The sequence below is a fragment of the Pristiophorus japonicus genome, chromosome 16 (assembly GCF_044704955.1).
Source record: "Pristiophorus japonicus isolate sPriJap1 chromosome 16, sPriJap1.hap1, whole genome shotgun sequence".
Taxonomy (NCBI): Eukaryota; Metazoa; Chordata; class Chondrichthyes; family Pristiophoridae; genus Pristiophorus; species Pristiophorus japonicus.
In genome coordinates, this window is record NC_091992.1 from 41531720 (window position 1) to 41551934 (window position 20215).

Sequence of the window (20215 nt, forward strand, 5' to 3'; positions counted from 1 at the left end):
ACTGCCATGCTCCGCCTCACAGTCAATAAGCTCCCTGCTGGAGTGGAACTAAGCTACAGAACCAGTGGGAAGCTGTTCAACCTTCGCCATCTCCAGGCCAGGTCCAAGACCACCCCAACCTCTGTCGTTGAGCTACAGTACGCGGACCATGCCTGCGTCTGTGCACATTCTGAAGCTGAACTCCAGGATATAGTCAACGTATTTACTGAGGCATATGAAAGCATTGGCCTTACGCTAAACATCCGTAAGACAAAGGTCCTCCACCAGCCTGCCCCTGCCGCACAGCAATGCCACCCCCCCCCCCCCCCCCCCGGTCATCAAGATCCACGGCGCGGCCCTCGACAACGTGGACCATTTCTCATATCTCGGGAGCCTCTTATCAACAAAAGCAGCAATTGATGTGGAGATTCAACACCACCTCCAGTGCAGCCTTTGACCGCCTGAGGAAAAGAGTGTTTGAAGACCAGGCCCTCAAATCTACCACCAAGCTCATGGTTTATAGGGCTGTAGTAATACCCACCCTCCTGAATGGCTCAGAGGCATGGACGATGTACAGAAGACACCAAGTCGCTGGAGATATATCACCAATGATGTCTCCGCAAGATCCTACAAATCCCTTGGGAGGACAGGTACACCAACATCATTGTCCTTGTCCAGGCTAATATTCCCAGCATTGAAGCACTGACCACACTCGATCAGCTTCGCTGGGCAAGCCACATAGTTTGCATGTCCGATACGAGACTCCCAAAGCAAGTGCTCTATGCGGAGCTCCTTCACTGCTAACGAGCTAAAGGTGGGCAGCGGAAACATTACAAGAACACCCTCAAAGCCTCCCTGAAAAAGTGCGACATCACCACTGACACCTGAGAGTCCCTGGCCAAAGACCGCCCTAATTGGAGAAAGTGCCTCCAGGAGGGCGTTGAGCACTTCGAGTCTCAACGCTGAGAGCATGCAGAAATCAAGCGCAGGCAGCGGAAAGAGCGTGCGGCAAACCAGACCCACCCACCCCTTCCCTCAACGACTATCTGTCCCACCTGTGACAGAGTCTGTGGCTCTCGTATTGGACTGTTCAGCCACCAAATAACTCACTTCAGGAGTGGAAGCAAGTCTTCATCGATTCTGAGGGACTGCCTATGATGATGATGATGATGCTTAACAACAAGACTAGTTTATAATTTTCACCAGATTTCATGAATTTGACCAGTTCACTATATTCCCAGAGGAATGTCACATTTTGGGGCTTTTACACAACATTCTCTGGTTCAGTATATTCCCTTTCAGATTTTGGGTCTTCCATGTACACTTGGGTTTTGGCCTTGTCAGATTATTGGAGTTGTGGAAACACTTTCTATTAGTGTGTATGAATGGACATTCGGTGAGTTCCTGGAATGATTGCTGCTTGTGGCAAATGAGCAATAGTGAAGTACTGACCAGCAGACTGACTGTTGCCTGTGTACCTACTGAAATGCTTCAACCCCCAAGTAGATCAAGAATAATAACAGATCACTGAACTATACAGTAAGCTCATATTTACTGTGCTATCGTTCCTGGTCTTGAAAGGTGCTATATAAATGCAAGTTCTTTCTTCCTTTATTGTCAGCTATGAGTTTACAGTTGGGCAGTGATTGCAGACCTTTGTACTGTTGTGTTCCAGTTCCAGCTCTGTTTAGTGTCTGGGTGCGTCTTGCTGTGGAGACCACCTCCTAGAGGTTGTGCTGTGATTGGTGCCACAGATCCCAGTACCAGTATAGGCTCACTGTGTGGTGGATTGGAAGACTTGTGCGCCATTTCTATTTTACAGGCTTACTGCCAACAACAAGAGTTACTATCAGAGGGCAACCCCTGTAGTGTAAATGATCCATTGGAAGCACCAAAACCTTTCATGAGTAGGGCTTTAGCACTGCTGACTTTTCCCTGATACTGAGGAAGGTCCCAGTCTGATGGTCGTGAACGTGATTTTACACGAACAGCACAGCAACAGTTTCTTTGTGCGCCATGTTGGTTCAGTAATTTCAAAGGGAGATCGAGGTAGGCGGAGCGAGGCTGTGTATTTCTGCAGTGGCCCAGTCCTTGTTCTCATTCATGCAATACTTTAGGCGAAAAGATTTTAATCAGATTCATGATTCTTATCAGTGTTGGCATTGAACAATGACCTTATAGACTTTGAAATGCAATAGTGTTTCCTTTATATATGTGTATGTGTATGTGTATATGTGTGTGTGTATATATGTTGAGGGTTTATTGTGATTCTTGGAGCTATTTTAATAAGCGGGTGCTCAGATACAGTGCTAGTCACTGCAGGAAGTCTTAGAGCCCAAGGCCATGTCATAAACCAGGGTTGTGCTGCAGAAGACGCAGTTAATTATCAAATTGGGTGGAATGTGTAGGATGACTGCATATTTCTCAGATAGATCAAACGTGCATAAGACATAACTGATGTATTGAACAGCAATGTTACTGTCCTGGCCTTAGGCAGTGAACAGCCCAGCATACTGCTGACAAGATGTGTTTTGAGTCTCGAGCCTCTTAATTTTTTTCCACCCTCCCCCATTCCTTCAAATAGTCAGGATTCCAGTCCAGAACTTTGGGAAGGTTAGTGTGTAGACGGTAGACACCCTTTTTAGCTTGATCTACACAAGAGAAAAACACATTTCTCTTTCAGAATGGATTGGTGTCTATTTTACAACACTACTGTTATTTTGATATTTTATGGTGGTTATATTTGGTAAAGGGGGGTGGGGACACACCATGAAGTGACATCTCACCCTGTGCCTCAGACCCCAAGATTTCCATCCAGATTCTCACCAGCAGCAGCTTTAGCGCAGTAGTGTGTATAAAAAAAAAAAGCCCATTTGAATTTTTTGAAAAGCCTCCCTGAAGATGCTGACTGTTGTTGAGGTTAGTTCAGTTGGTGCAATTGCAATGGTTTATGGCCATTTAACTGAATGGTTTTCTCTGACGTTAAGCATGTCATGGGTGGGGGTAGTGGTCCTGTATAGTGAGCAGCCCAGTGTCCGTGCCATTGGAGGTACCTCTTCAGGAAGCAGCCTCACCGCATGCAGCCAGGAGCAAAGGTAACCTGTAACCATTGCACCACATTGTCCCTGTCAGCCCACCTGAGAAGGCCAGCAAGCTATTGTTTTGCCATTTCTGGCATGTATGAGCCACTATAATCACAAAGTTACCAATATGATTTTGCGCTTTAAGGAAAAGCATAAGCAATCGGATCGCTATTGTCAAATCCACTCCATGGCACAAATGTGATAACGAGAGCTCCCAGATATATTACAGCAACAATTAAGTAAAACATATGGCTTATAAGAAAATGCTTCACCTCTTGATTCAAGGTTACAGCTTCAAACCTATCTGTCGTGTTTCTTGCCATGTGTTGCACTTGTGCCTTTCCATTCCTTTAACTAACTTGGCTGCAACTATTGAGAGGTTTTTGAAGGGCATTTCTGCCTCACTCCATGTTTGTGCTGTCTCACTGTTTCAGTTCATCGGAGGTCAGACCTTAAAACCAGGCTTAATTAGTTGTCCTGGCCAAAAGATGACGATTCACTTCTGGGATATAAACTCTCAGGGCCGAGATGGTGGCATAATACTACTGTGTTATAGTTGTTTACAGGTCATAAGAACATAAGAAATAGGAGCAGGAGTAGGCCATTTGGCCCCTGGAGCCTACTCTGCCATTTAATATCATGGTTGATCTGATCATGGACTCAACTCCACTTCCCTACCCGCTCCCCATAACTCCTTTATTCCCTTATTGCTCAAAAATCTATCTCCGCCTTAAATATATTCAATGTCCCAGCCTCCACGGCTCTCTGGGGCAGAGAATTCCATAGATTTGCAACCCTCAGAGAAGAAATTGCTCCTCATCTCAGTTTTAAATGGGCAGCCCCTTATTCTAAGACTGTGTCCCCTAGTTTTAGTTTCCCGAGTGGAAATATCCTCTCTGCATCCACCTTGTCGAACCCCTCATTATCTTATAAGTTTCAATAAGCTCACTTCTTATTCTTCTGAACTCCAATGTGTATAGGCCCAACCTACTCAACCTATCCTCATAAGTCAACCCCCTCATCTCCAGAATCAACTTCGTGAACCTTCTCTGAACTGCCTCCAATGCAAGTATATCCTTCCTTAAATACGGGGACCAAAACTGCACGCAGTACTCCAGATGTGGCCTCCCGAATACCCTGTACAGTTCTAGCAGGACTTCTCTGCTTTTATACTCTATCCCCCTTGCAATAAAGGCCACCATTCCATTTGCCTTCCTGATTACTTGCTGTATCTGCATGCTCACTTTTTGTGTTTCATGCACAAGGACCCCAGGTCTCTCTACTGCAGCACTTTGCAATTTTTCTCCATTTAAATTATAATTTGCTTTTCTATTATTTCTGCCAAAATGGATAACCTCACATTTTCCTGCATTATACACCATCTGTCAAATTTTAGCCGACTCATTTAGCCTGTCTATATCCCTTTGCAGATTTTTTGTGTACTCCTCACAATTTGCTGTCCCACCCACCTTTGCATCATCAACAAACTTGGCTACATTACACTTGGTCTCTTCATCCAAGTCATTAATCTAGATTGTAAATAGTTGTGGACCCAGCACCAATCCCTGCGGCACCCCACTAGTCACTGGTTGCCATTGATAGGTTAATAAGTTTAAATTGTATAAAGCTAATAAATTCCTACCTTTTTATGCTAAATGCAAATCATTGAACTGTTTCATTAAATGTATTTGCCACATGCTGTGACATTCTGCCCTCTCAGGTGGGATTACTTTTGTAGGTTTGCCTACAAGAACATTTTTATCTAAACTAGTACAAAATATAAGAAATTTCCTTTTGCTGTTTGCATAAGTTATCTCACTGGTCTACTTGGAAAGAGCTAAACTTAAGACTTGTTGGAATACAGTGAGCACCTAACCAGAGCAACTACCTGGGGAAGAATGTCACTCGTAACTCCATGGACTAGAAATTCCCCAACCTTGCAGTTGTTTTTTTCAGCGCTACTTTGCAGTTTTGGCGCAAAACGGTGATTCGCTAGTTTCGCCAAAGTCTTGCGTCGCCGGTTTTTAAATACCGCTGAAAAGCGGGCCGCCGGCGTGCAAGACTGGAAATACCGCTATCGCTTTAACTTTGTCTTTTGGCGCACCCGTATTCTGGATGAAAAAAAAAAGCCCAACAAAAACCTGCATTGCAGCCCCAGGGACAGGGACAATCATAGAAGTTTACAGCACGGAAGGAGGCCATTTCAGTCCATCGTGTCCGTGCCGGCCAACAAGAGGCTATCCAGCCTAATCCTACTTTCCAGCTCGAGGTCCGTAACCCTGCAGGTTTAAGTGCACATCCAAGTACTTTTTAAATGTGGTGAGGTTTTCTGCCTCTACCACATTTTCAGGCAGAGAGTTCCAGGCCCCCACAACCCTCAGCCTAAAGAAATTTCCCAACAATTCCCCTCTAAACCTCTACCAATTACTTAAAATTTATGCCCCCTGGTTGTTGACTCCTTTGCTAAGGGAAATAGACCCTTTCTATCCACTATCTAGGCCCCTCATAATTGTATACACCTCAATGAAGTCTCCCCTCAGCCTCCTCTGTTCCAAGGAAAGCAAACCCAGCCTATCCAATTCTCCACTCCCGGCAACATCCTCATAAATCTCCTCTGTACCCTCTCCAGTGCAATCACGTCCTTCCTGCAATGCGGTGACCAGAATTACACGCAGTACTCCAGCTGTGGCCTAACCAGTGTTTTATACAGTTCAAGCCTAACCCCACTGCTCTGATATTCTATGACTCGGCTAATAAAAGCAAGCATTCCATATACCTTCTTTAACCACCTTATCTATCTGGTCTGCTACCTTCAAGGATCTGTGAACATGCACTCCCAGGTCCCTTTTTTCCTCTACACTTCAGTGTTCTACCATTTAATGTGTATTCCCATTTCTTGTTAGCCTTCCCAAATGCATTACCTTACACTTCTCCGGAATAACTTCCATTTGCCACTGTGCTGCCCACCTGACCAGTTGATTGATATCTTCCTGCAGTCTGTAGCTTTCTTCATTATCAACCACACAGCCGATTTTAGTATCATCTGCAAACTACTTAAACCTCCTATATTGATGTATACCACAAAAAGCAAGGGACCTAGTACTGAGCCCTGCGGAACCCCACTGGAAACATCCTTCCAGTCACAAAAACACCCATCGACCATTACCCTTTGCTTCCTGCCTCTGAACCAATTTTGGATCCAACTTGCCACTTTGCCCTGAATCTCATGGGCTTTCACTTTCGTGACCAGCCTGCCATGTGGGACCTTATCAAAAGCTTTGCTAAAATCATTATACACTACACCATTTGCTTTGCCCTCATCGACCCATCTGGTTACCTCCTCGCAAAATTCAGTCAAGTTAGTCAGACACAACCTTCTCTCAACAAATCTGTGCTGACTGTCCTTGATTGATCCGTGTCTTTCTAAATGAAGATTTATCCTGTCCTTCACGATTTTTTCCAGTAATTTTCCCACCACTGAGGTTAGGCTGACTGGCCTGTAATTACTCGGTCTATCCCTTCCTCCCTTTTTAAACAAAGGTACCACATTAGCAATGCTCTGGCACCACACCTGAAGCCAGAGAGGATTGGAAAATGATGGTCAGAGCCTCTGCTATTTCCTCTTCTATTTCTCTTAACAGCCTGGGATACATTTCATCCGGGCCAGGGGATTTATCCACTTTCAAAGCTGCTAAGCCACTTAATATTTCCTCTATCTAATATTTCACACTCTTCCTCCCTCTTTTGCTTTGCTTAACAGCCTGGGATACACCTCATCTGGGCCTGTGGACTTATCCACTTTCAAAGCTGTTAAACTCCTTAATACCTCCTCTCTCACTATTTATTTCATCCAATATTTCACACTCCTGCTCTTCGATACCAATGTCTGCATCGCCCCCCACTCTTTTTGTGAAAACAGATGCAAAGTATTCATTAAGAACCATACCCACATCTTCTACCTCCACACACAGATTACCCTCATGGTCTCTAATAGGCCCTACCCTTTCTTTAGTTATCCTCTTGACCTTAATATATTTATAAAACATTTTTTGGTTTTCCTTGATTTTACTTGTCAAGAATTTGTCGTGCTCTTTCTTTGCTTTCCTAATATCCTTTTTAATTTCACCCCTGCACTTTCTATACTTCTCTAGAGATTCTGCAGTATTTAGCCCTCAGTATCTGTCAAAAGTCTCCCTTTTTTTCTTTATCCTACCTTGTATGTCCCTAGACATTCAGGGGTTCTAGATTTGTTAGTTCCACCCTTTTTCACTAAGAGCACATATTTGGCCTGAACCCTACGGATCTCCTCCTTGAATGCCTTCCACTGCTCTGACACATTATTTACCTTCAAGTAGCTGTTTCCAGTCCACTGTGGCTAAATCACCTCTCAGCTTAGTAAAGTTGGCTTTTCCCCAAATTAGAACCTTTATTCCTGGTCTATTTTTGTCCTTTTCCATAACTACCTTAAATCTAACTGAATTATGGTCACTAGCACTTCAATGCTGTCCCACTGATATCCCTTCCACCTGCCCAGTTTCATTCCCTAAAACTAAATCCAGAACCGCCCCCTCGCATGTTGGGCTTGCTACATACTGGCTAAAAAAGTTCTCTTGAATGCATTTTAAGAATTCCGCACCCTCTATACCCTTCGCACTAATTTTGTCCCAGTTAATATTAGGGTAGTTGAAATCCCCTACTATTACTGCCCTATAGTTTTTGCACTTCTCAAAAATGCGCCTAGATATTTGCTCCTCTATCTCCCTCTCACTGGAGGTCTGTAGTACACGGCCAGCAATGTAATCGCCCCTTTTTTGTTCGACCCATGTGGCCTCGTTTGATGATCCCTCTAACATGTCATCCACCCTCATAGCTGTAATAGTTTCTTTAATCAATAACGTGACCCCTCCCCTCCCTTTTTACCCCCCCCCCCATCCCATCGGAAAATCCTATAACCAGGATGTAGGTATCAAGACCTGCAAAAAAGGTTAGTTGAAGTTTTTATGTTTTAATTCTTTTTAAGCAATTCAATAGTTAAGTGTCTTGTAGATGTTTTGTGATTTTTTTTTTGTTGCAATTTCTTTGTGTGTTTTCCCCCTTCCCAAGGCGCGCCTCTCAGCTGCAATCGGCCTTGGACTAAAATTGGCGAGGACCGCAGTTTCCGACGTGAATCCTCGTGCAACGCCGATTTTTACTGCTGGGCGCATTTTCTGACGAAAATTAGGCCTTTTTTTAAAAAAAAAAGTAGTGTGATGGGCGGTCTTTTTGATGAAAAATGCTGAAAAAATACCGCTATCACCAAATAACGAATTTACAGCCCTAAGTGTCTGCTGAGGAAAGATTTAAGTGTGAACTCGGGAAGTAATGGCGCATGTTTGGCCTCTGCATGAAAGTCGATGACTCTCAAAGCGGAAGCGTCCCAATATAGTTTCCTTCGCCAGATGTCACATTTTCCCCTCAATGAAAATCTGTTCAAACGCAGATGTGTGAAAGCAGTGTGTGCTGATGTTATATCTGTGGTCTGTTTGTAGTCCCTTCAGCAGTTCTCTGCAGTGGGGTGTACCTCTTCAGAAAATTCATCAATCATATTTTAAGTGTAGGTTACAATACCAGTTTAAAATTACTGGTTGTAAGTACTGTACTAAATGCTTGCTGGCATGACTGAGCTTTTTTGCAGTTGATTGAAAATGAATGGTACAGACTGTATTCAGCAAAGATCAAGTCAGTAAATAGACGTGATGTGATAGTTTTAACTGTGGTGCACAGCTCCTTTCTAACTGTGTCTGGACTGGCCTCACCTTGTGTACAGCGTTGTACGGTGCAGGTGCTCGGGATCATGCCCTGTCTGGTCTTGCTTAACCCCCTTTGGCTATCTTGCGTCTTGAGGCCAGGCAGTCTTTAACATGGAGGGAAGTGGGGGGGTGGGGGGGTGATACATGTCAGAGCCATCACACAGCAGGAATACCGCAATGTCTCATCTCTCTGCTCAGTCAGTACGAGACTGATTGTTAAACTGCTGTATTTGATTTGAAGCCTTTATACCCAGCAGCTACGCCCCACCTTCCACTGTAGTGCCAAAGGTGGACAGATGGTGTCCTTTCCCTTTTGTAGTCTGAAAGTGTTTGGGGCGGCCTTTTCAATCCACAGTTGAGCAGGCGGCTACACCCTGCTCTGACTGCGGATGTACTCCACAGGTGGTCAGGCTGAAGCTGAAGGCTTGCCGTTCTGTTGAAACAGCTTTTACGTTTGAACTAGTCTCTCAAAGGAACAAAAGCAAATAAGCTCAAGGAAAATCCTTTGAAATATCCCCAAACAGGAAGTGATGTGAACAAACGTCCTGTGCACAGGTATCCAAGCTTATTTTTGTTTGCGACTTGCGTGTCTGACATCAGGATTGTTCTGTTTAAATTGACCGGAGGATCCAAGTTGTTCGGAATGCACATTTCCTACAGTTCTTTTTCCCATCATGCTGCCCAATGAAGGATTTATTGCATGGTCCTTAAACGATCAATTTAGCATAGGGGGGAATCCTGAGCCTTTTAATAGCTGAGAGGCTGTTGCCTTTGGAGGTGGCTGCAGGTAAATGCTACCCAGTGCAGGGTTTACAACTATTTTTGTAGAAAACAAATAATCAAGTGCCCCCTGATTAAAGGGGGGCGGGGGCACACTCCAAAAACTTTTCAAGTGCCCCCCCCTTTTTTTTTGTTTTTTTTGAGGGCGCTAAAACACAAATTATACAAGTGCCCCCTGGCTAAAAGGGAAGGCGTGGGGGCACTAAAACCGGCACTATAAACAAATTAAACTTTAGACAAAAACATCAAATTAAAATTTGGTTGCCGGGGGTGGTGATGCACTCCAGTCCCCCCCTCGACCGTCCGCTGCCTGGACTGGTTAATGGCCCCCCCCCCAGCATAGGGGGGAATCCTGAGCCTTTTAATAGCTGGGAGGCTGTTGCCTTTGGAGGTGGCTGCAGGTAAATGCTACCCAGCCCAGGGTTTACAGTCACTCTGGCCAGCACGCAGCTGGTGATTGTAAGAGGTGCTGATCATCTTTAAATGCATGCCAGCAAAGGAGGAGGGGCGGGTGCTGGTCACTTGCCATGTATTAATTGCTGGATAATGGATACACAGGAAAGAGATTGTAAAGAAGCAGTGGGAAAAGTTTCAACACTGCTGAAGAATCAGTGGACCTCACGACAAGTTTTCAAAATGATAAAAATCAGGAACGATAAGTAAATTGCTAGCTCCCCGGTCTCTCAAAGCCACACAGAATTGAAAGTCACAGGTTCAACCCCGGGTTCCCAAGCTGAATTTACTGACCTCAGTCAGGATGTTAAAAATGGCCTCGGGGGAGGCCCCCTCTGTTCGAGGGAGAGGAAAACAACACATCAACCACGGTTCCTGATCCGGATTGCTATCCAGTGATTTACTGTCTGGAATGACCGGGAGAGCAAAGTCGTGCTGGAAGTGCACGTGTGTGGTAAAAGTCTATCTTCAAGGGAAGACAGGATCCAGCTTAGTTGTTTTGATCCAGGTGGTAAAACAGTCTACTGACATTCACTTTCTCGACTCACTTGGACAAGATACGAGAAAGTAGTCCTGGAATTGCAATCCAGCAAGAGTCGTGTAAGTAGGAGAGGACGGAAAATGGGGTGAGAAAACTTAAGGAAAGCAAACTAATCGGAGTCCGGGTCACAGAGCAGCAATCACCTGAGCTTGGCTATTAAATTACTGCTGTCTCTTTTAATGGAGTTGGCTTTACCTGGAGGGGATTTTTGGCTTGTTTCAGCAGCTGTCGGTGTTGACATCTGTTGTCCATCTACTCTTTGTCACTGACCCAAGGAGATCAGTGATTGTGACAGAATTACCACTGATACACGACGCTTATCACCTGACCTGATGGCAACTAAACATCCAAGCTTTGGGGTCATGCAGAAATATCTTCAGATAATCTGAACAATAATGCTGGATTTTTGCATGATTGGTGATTGTTTTTTCAGGGATAGTCCTGAAGATGGTAGTTAAAAGAACTCCAGTGTTGGGGGGTTGTTTGGTAGCTCCAGAGTATAACATTCAGTCGACAAGTCGAAGGCTTCTTGATTGGTTCTAAATGTAAATGCTCAGCGGTAAAGGAGTGCAGGGTACCCCAGCCCTGTGTAGTTCTGATTGTAACTAACTGTTCTGGATGCAAGGTCCACGGCAAGATTTGTTGTATTGTCCTGCCACCAGCTCCATTATCTAGACACTGACTCCCTCCCTTTCCTCAACTCCTGTCTGAGGCTGAACCACACCGTTCACAATCTTGGTGTCATGTTTGACCCTGAAATGAGCTGTCGACCACATATCCGCGGCATAACTAAGACCACCTTTTTCCACCTCTGTAACATCGCCCATCTCCACCCTTGCCTCAGCTCATCCGCTGCTGAAGCCCTCATCCATGCCTTTGTTACTTCGAGACTTGACTATTCCAACGCACTCCTGGCTAGCCTCCCACATTCTACCCTACGTATACTAGAGGTGATCCAATACTTGGCTGCCCATGTCCTAACTCGCACCAAGTCCCGCTCACCCATCACCCCTGTGCTCGCTGACCTACATTGGCTTCTGGTTAAGCAACACCTTGATTTCAAAATTCTCATCCTTATTTTTAAATCCCTCCATGGCCTCACCCCTCCCTATCTCTGTAATCTGCTCCAGCCCCACAACCCCCCAAGATGTCTGCGCTCCTCTAATTCTGCCCTCTTGAGTATCCCTGATTGTAATCGCTCAACCATTGGTGGCCATGCCTTCTGATGCCTAAACTCCAAGCTCTGGAACTCCCTGCCTCTAAACCTCGCCGCCTCTCTACTTCTCTTTCTTCCTTCAAGGCACTCCTTAAAACATATCTCTTTGACACCTGCACTAATTTCTACTTCTGCGCCTCGGTGTCAAATCTATATCACATAATACACCTGTGAAGCGCCTTGATACATTTCACTACCTTAAAGGCGCTATATAAATGCAAGTTGTTACGAATAGGGGGAACATAAGAAATAGGAGCAGGAGTAGGCCACCTGGCCCCTCGAGCCTGCTCCGCCATTTAATAAGATCATGGCTGATCTGATCATGGACTCGGCTCCACTTCCCTGCCCTCACCTTATAACCCCTTATCCCCTTATCGCTCAAAAATCTTTGTCAAAAATCAGCCTCCACAGCTGTCTGGGCAGAGAATTCCATAGATTTTACAACCCTCAGAAGAAATTCCTCCTCATCTCCGTTTTAAATGGGCGGCCCCTTATTCTGAGACTATGCCCCCTAGTTTTAGTTTCACTTATGAGTGGAAATATCCTCTCTGCATCCACCTTGTCGAGCCCCCTCATTATCTTGTGCGTTTCGATAAGATCACCTCGCATTCTTCTGAACTCCAATGTGTATAGGCCCAACCTAATCAACCTATCCGTATAAGTCAAGCCCCTCATCTCCGGAATCAACCTCGTGAACCTTCTCTGAACAACCTCCAATGCAAGTATATCCTTCCTTTAATACGGAGACCAAAACAGCGCTGAAATGGAGACTTGTAACATCAAGAGAGCAGCTCTCACCATTTGCTTGTGGTGATCTTCTGATCCTTATTGGACCAGTTGGATGAAGACCTGCATTTTCTGTTACCCTGGGATCCCTGAGTAGTTGGAGCCTGAACACTGCTAATGATGACCCTTTGAGGAGTGCAGGAGTGCCATAATCCTGTGCCAATGTCACATCACCCAAGTAAAAGCACTTTCAGATCAAAGTTTATCCAGGATGTGCTGTATCTTGCTACAAATTAGGGTTTTGGTTCCTCCTTCCCCTCTAACTCCTCTTGGTATGAAAGTCACACTGTTGACGTCTCTATTTCAGAACTCAACAGGACTCCAAAATTGTGGAATCCCCTATTTCCCTCCGTCTTTGCTTTCTCCTACAGTCTATTATCTTTTTAAACCCATTGTTTTTGACAGCCCCGACATACACACTTAATTCTTTGGTCTATAGTTTGTCTAGTCTAATGTATGGACGCTCCAAGTGGGGAGTATGGGTTTGAATGCTCTCATTTAAATTTCATCAATGAGAAGCCTTGGTGAGGGGTCTGGCTCGCACTACAATTGAAACGAGTGGGTAAAGAGATGAGATAACTCCAATAGTGATTAGGGAACAGCAGGCTTGAGTTTTAAAAGGCTGCAGGAGAAAATGAAGACTGAGGGAGCTGCGGCACTCCACAGTTTTGAATCCTGAAGAGTAATAAGTGAGAGTCTAGAAATGGTGTAATTTTAACACCTCGAGTAGGAAGAAAAAGTTCTGGAGCAGCCTATTTGGAGTTTGGGAAGGGAACGAGAAAGGAACCTTCCAAGAGCCACTGACAGTCATAGAGGCAGCAAAACAGAAGAGAGACAAGAAGGGTTGCAATAAAGGTGACAAAGGACACCTGTTGGATGACTAACTTCTCTTGTGTCCTGAACAGCACTGAGAGTAAAACTCAGCATGTTTGGAGCAAGAGAAGAAAGTAACGCACACACAGCAGCTGTGAAGGAAGTGCCGCCCAGAAGTGACTAGGGTTTGGGGGGTGAGGGGACGGCATGCATGTGCTGGGGTTGGGGGACATGCATGTGCTTGGGTTAGGCGTATGTGCGTCTGGGGTTGGGCATGTGCACATGTGTTTGCTATCAACCCGTGAGCCAGTCCTTCAGACTGAACTGCCTGCACTGATTTTTATCGTTCCTTGATGTGAATGGAGCTGACGACTTGCTTTCATGCTTTCAGAGGTTGGTATGAGGCTTTTACCTCGAAGGAGAATGATGGACAATGCCTGTGCATATTTCTTTATATTCTGCTTGAATATACATTTCACGGATAACTTCAGGGAGTCAAAATAAGTGTCACTGGAAGCGGTATGGATCTTGGCAAACAATATCCCTGCACCCCGTGGCAGGGAACTGGTTCGTTCTTCCTGTGGTTAATCAGCAGTGTTAACAAACGCACTCGGGTTTGGGGAATCAGATATCTCTGCTTGTTTATGTTTGTGTTGCTGAAACACAGCACTTATCAGTTATATTGAAAGGGATAAAAGTTACAAATCTGCCGACTGTGAAGTTCAGACCGGGCTGAGAGAAACGACCAGCTTCAGCCGGGATCGGCGAGACTGCGATGTTGCAGTTTAAGTGGTGCCCACAGGTTTCTGGTTCCAGTGATTGGTGAATGGCAAACATTGTCTCAAGACAGTTGGTGTTCGTTGTTCATCCAGGAATGTCCCAGACACGCCCTCCCACTCTCTGGTGCTGCGTAAATACATAGAGCTGGGGCAGGCCCTCGCACTCTCTCCAAGGGTAGCTTGTGAAATTTCTGATCATGGTATAACTGGCTAGCCTGGGCCAGGGTCAAGGGCCATTATTCTTTAGTCGAAAAGATGTTAGTCTTGACCTGGTGGCTCATTTAAAGTCCTTAACCTGACTGGGATATGGCTTATGAGCTTTGGTTAAATTTCAACGTTGTTTTTTTGCCACTCAGAAGGTTAATGTTTTTTAATTTGTCTCTGGGATGTGGGCGTCGCTGGCAAGGCCAGCATTTATTGCACTTGAGAAGGTGGTGGTGGTGAGCCACTGCCTTGAACCGTTGCAGTCCGTGTGGTTTCAGGATTTTGACCCAGCGATGATGAAGGAACGGCGATATATCTCCAAGTCAGGATGGTGTGTAACTTGGAAGGGAACTTGCAGGTGCTGGTGTTCCTATGCGCCTGCTGTCCTTGTCCTTCTCGGTGGTAGAGGTCATGGGTTGGGGAGGCGCTGTTAAAGAAACCTTGGCAAGTTGCTGCAGTGTATACTGTAGATGCTACACACAGTGCAGCCATGGTGTGCCGGGGGTGGAGGGAGTGAATGTTTAAGGTGGTGGATGGGGAGTCGATCAAATGGGCTGCTTTGTTCTGGATGGTGTTGAGCTTCGAGTGTTGTTGGAGCTGCGCTCATCCCAGGCAAGTGCAGAGTATTCCATCACATTCTTACTTGTGCCTTGTAGATGGTGGAAAGGCTTTGGGGAGTCAGAAAGTGAGACACTCTGCAGAATACCCAGCCTCTGACCTCTTGCAGCCACAGTATTTATGTGGCTGGTCCAGTTAAGTTTCATGTCAATGGTGACCCCCAAGATGTTGATGGTGAAGGATTTGGCGATGGTAATGCCGTTGAATGTCGAGGGGCGGTGGTTAGACTCTCTTGTTGGAGATAGTCAGTGCCTGGCACTTGTATGGCGCAAAAGTTACTTGCCACTTATCAGTCCAAGCCTGAATGTTGTCCAGATCTTGCTGCATGCGGGCATGGACTACTTCATTATCTGGGGAGTTGCGAATGGAACTGAACACTGCAGTCTTCAGCGAACATCCCCACTTCTGACTTTATGATGGGAAGGTTGTTGATGAAGTATCTGAAGATGGTTGGTCCCAGGACACTACCCTTAGGAACTCCTGTAGCAATGTCCTGGGGCTGAGATGATTGATCACCAACAACCACCATCATCTTCTTTTGTGCTAGGTATGACTCCAGCCAGTGGAGAGTGTGCCCCCTGATTCCCATTGACTTCAGTTTTACTAGGACTCCTTGGTGCCACATTCGGTCAAACGCTGCCTTGATGTCAAGGGCAGTCACTATCTCTGGAATTCAGCTCTTTGTCCATGTTTGGACCAAAGCTGTAATGAGCTCTGGAGCCAAGTGGTCCTGGCGGAACCCGAACTGAGCATCAGATGGAGTAGCGCCTTTGTTCCTTGTGTACACACTGTTGCCCCCACCTCTCCCACCCAGTCTTTAGGCCCCTCTCTTTACCACAAAATGTGCAGAAGAGTGACCCAGAGAAAGAAATGAATGAGGAGTAGAATCAGAGTGAGCAGTTTCTAGCTCACTGTGAAGTATCTGATTGTGAGCCCCTTTCACTATTCGATTGGTTAAAGGCGGGGGGTAACTGAATAATCCAGACATGAGGTAGTAGGTGCGATTCCTGGTCTCCCGTGTGACTGCACAAAGTGCACTTGAATTAGACTCCAGGGCTAGAGAGGGGAATTGACCTGCATTCCTGCTCTAGATTGCCGTGCAGTGACGCCTTACTAGAAAGTGTGTCTGTTGGTGGGGGATAGCAGTACTAGTGATTGATAGTAATTCGACTGTGGAGAGAGCATGGGAGAAATAAAGTAGCTAAGTGGCTGGAGTTGTCCGTCTCTGGAGCAGTGTTTCCTATATTAACAGTGAAGTATAGTCTAATGATTTGGGCCGTCCTCCTAGGGAGTTGTACAGCTTTCAGCCAACCCTTCTTTTGTGCTTTAGGGTGGCTGGGTGGAGGCTGCTCAGATGTTTTGTTTAAATTCCATCACATTGATATATTTCAGGTCACTTCATCCTTGTACATGATTGGTGAAGAGGGGTTTCTACCCCAGCTTGCCTGCTGCTAACAATTCCAAAGCGGGACAACCGGTGAGATACCAGTAAACCTATCGGTATCACCCTTCGCTGCATTGTGCTGCAGTTCAGTGGGATATGCTCTTTGAAATACTATTGTGCAGCTGGGCCAGGTGCAGTGGCTGCCATGCTGTGTGTGTGTGCTAGAAGTTGTGAAGACACCGTTTTGCTGATTTCGGCATAAACTGCCTTCATCTGTGCGTGTGCTCGCTTTGTACACCAGTTACCTGTGCTCCAGAACTAGCCGTCCCCTGTTCCAGTACAGCTATGCCTTTAGCACCTACCTGACAATGTGAAAAATTGCCCCGGTATGTCCTATGCAGGAGAGAAGTAATAGGGGTAAGTCGATTTAAAAAAAGAAAGATGAGGATGAAAAGAATTAAAAGATGAAACATTTTACAGACTGAAAGAAATAAGCTAAAGCTGAGCCCTTTAAAATCTAACGTTTGTCCCAGGTCCCATAAGCAGAACAAACTGGACTGGATCTAAATTGTGCTCTTTTTTAAAAAAAAAACGTTTTGAAGATAACTCTTATCAAAAGTTGTGCTTCATTGCGCAGAACACACAACAGTGGACAAAAATCCACAACGGAAGACAACTGGCTGTGCTCAATAATTCCACTAAAGATGATTACATTAAAATAAAGTTAGCAAGAAACAACACAGGTACCCGCTGTAGATGTTGCATCCAGCCCATTGACATTCTGACCCCTCGTGGGAAGTGGAAGGGTTGGAAAGGGTAGAGCTGTGAGGCATTGACTGATCCCACGGATTGGATAGAAGGGTGGGCGGGGCTCATTGCCGCTCTACAGCAGTCCGGGTCGTGATGCAGGCATCGTTCTCTCTGCTTTCAGATAGGTGGGAACCTGGCATTGCATCAAAATCGCAGGAGCTAAATGCGTAACCTAATCGGCCACCTCTGCACTTTCTACTGAAGCTTAAATATCAAAAAGTGAGGGCAGGAACAATGACATCTAACTGAACTGTGCCTGTGCCAGTGGGAAACTGAGATTCCTCCACCGTTGCATTGTGTTTGGAGTCTTGGGTTTCCCCATCACGTTTGTGTAAAATTTGGCCAAGACTTAGTTAAACAGTTTTGCCTCCAGTGGGAGCAAGAGCGCTGAACTGGATTTGACTGCTTTGCATGTTCTTCTCTGTTAAGTAGTTAATTCTCTTAAAGCTTTCACAACCTGCTGGTTAAAGACATTTCAGTAGCTCGTGTAGAAACACAGTCCTCATCTCACGCTGGGATATGGGTAAACAGCGTTTAGAATTTTTTTGCCCCCTGGGAGTTCTTGTATACCTGTTCTACAATGCATCATGGATAACATGACATAGCTGAGGACTGGTCACATTCAAAATGTGTAATTTAACAACTTTCATTTTATATAGCACCTGGAACGTAGTAAAATGTCAATTCAGTCCCGTCACCATAAGTGGCTGAATCAGTCACCAGTGCAGATTCCCATTGAGATGAGAATTTCTCCATTGTGGATTGCAGCCAGCTCCGGCCTGTCATGCCAGCAGCGTTGCTGTAAAAGCGAAGCTTGCTCATGGGGTTTAACTTAATGAAATGCCCAAACTTCTAGTCGATCACCTGCTACTGAGATCACACTTTCCTCAGTGCTGTATTGGACAGCTCCCTGTAACCACAGCACGCACTTTTCCAGAGCGGAGTTCTCTCTCAATAAAAGCTACAACCTTTTATAAAGGAAGAGATTTTATTTTTTTGCAATTTTTTTTTTTTACAATGCTGTAGGTTCAGCTATAGTCAAACAACATCCTCTGGTTGGTCCTGTGGTGGTAAGTAGCACAATTATAGTTCAACAGAGAGATACGGGCAAAATAACCCTGCAAATCACTACGTTCTTCCACGTAGAATTTTGTACAGCTGGTGTAAATTGGTGAGAGTTCCATTTGTACTGACAGTCAAATAGTGCTACTAATTTCAGTGTCCCATTGCATATTGATAGTAACCACCAGTGTCAGATGCCATCTCTATATACAATGTTTAGAATTCTAGAATGATACAGCACAGGAGGCTGCCATTCAGCCCATAGGACCTGTGCTAGCTCTTTGGTAGAACTATCTAAGTAGTCCCACTCTTCTATTTCTCTATAACCCTACTATTTTTCCCTTCATGTATTCATCCAATTCCATTTTGAAAGTTACCATTGAATTTGCTTCCACCAGGCGGTGCATTCCAGATCATAAGTCGCTGTGTATATAAAAAAAAAAACCTCGGCAGATGAAACCTGTTAAACTTTGAGGTTGCTGAGGGGATGACTATAGCCCGTGAACAGATCAACTTGGGTAACAAAAAAAAAATAGCTCCAGGCAAAGTTGTTAAAACTACCCTGTTTTACCTAAAAGTGCAGGTGCCTCCGAATGCTGTGCGCAGTATTCTTAGTTGTGGATCTGTGCACAAACTAGTCTTTCCTCAGCTCCAGCACATCCACTGATCTCGGCTGAACCCTGCTCTCATCAACCATCAATTAGTGGTCCATAATCCCTCTGACAAAAACCTGCTTGTAAAGGTGAGAGGAGTCCATTTCTCGCCACATTGTTGGACCGAAAATTTTCATAACGGCTACCTAGAATGGTTACAGAATGTAAGAAGGTCATTCGGCCTGTTGAGCCCGTGCTGGCTCTGCAAGAGCACTTCAAGTAGTTCCAGCCCCCCCCCCCACCCCGCTCTTTCCCCATAGCCCTGCAAATTTTATTCCTTCAGGTTCTTATCCAACTCCCTTTTGAAAGCTGTGATTGAATCTGCCTCCATTATACTTTCAGGCAGTGCATTCCAGATCCCAATCCCTCGCTGCGTAAAAAAGTTTATTCTTATGTCGCCTTTGGTTCTTTTGCCAATCACCTTAAATCTGTGTGCTCTGGTTCTCAACCCATCTGCCAATGGGAACAGTTTCCCTCTATTTACTCTGTCCAGACCCCTCATGATTTTGAACACCTCAATCAAATCTCCTCTCCGTCCTCTCTGCTCTAGAGAACAACCCCAGCTTCTCCAGTCTATCCACGTAACTGAAGTCCCTCCTTCCTGGAATCATTCTCATAAATCTTTCCTGCACCCTTGGTAAGGCCTTCATATCCTTCCTAAAGAGCCGTGCCCAGAATTAGACACAATACTCCAGTTGAGGCCGAACTAGTGTTTTATACAAGTTCATCATCATTTCCACACTTTTGTACTCTATACCTCTATTCGTGGAGCCCAAGATCCTGTAAGCTTTTTTAACAGCTTTCTCAACTTGCTCTGCCACCTGCAACGATCTGTGCACTTATACCCCAAGGTGTCTCTGTTCATGCACCCCCTATAGGATTGCACCTTTTAGTTTATATTTCCTCTCCTCATTCTTTCTACCAAAATGTATCCCTTTACACTTTTCTGCATTAAATTCCATCTACCATATGTTATATGGTGAAGGTTTTTCTCTTGCTTTGAACAGTTTTGAACTGGACTGTGTAATATTGAGTGGTGTGGTTGGACGTTTCGAAGTTGAAAATTTGGAAAAAGAAGCTAATTTTTCCACTATTGTCTGTCTTATGATCCAAAGCCATTATAGCTTATTGAGGTTATTGAGGGTTTCAGTAAAGTTTTGCCATAACCCCTACCTGCAGCCATTGCTCTTAACTAGCGTTGCTCCAGTTTTGACTTAAAAATAAGACAGCCACTCTAAACAAAACACATCTGTTCTGTTGGGGTG

General features: G+C 45.1%; 1 protein-coding gene across 2 annotated transcripts in view; it reads left to right on the forward strand.

Moving 5' to 3' along the window:
* The window catches only part of LOC139227023 (E3 ubiquitin-protein ligase RNF43), a 204326-nt gene that overhangs the window by 36329 nt on the left and 147782 nt on the right, over nt 1-20215 (forward strand). Inside the window, exon 1 of one of the 2 annotated variants that reach the window (XM_070858113.1) lies at nt 10638-10710. The exons of the other annotated variant lie outside the window; for it this stretch is intronic. The gene's annotated coding sequence lies outside the window, so the exon portion shown is untranslated. Of the gene's footprint in view, nt 1-10637; nt 10711-20215 lie in introns of those variants that run through there. 2 annotated transcript variants of the gene reach the window in all.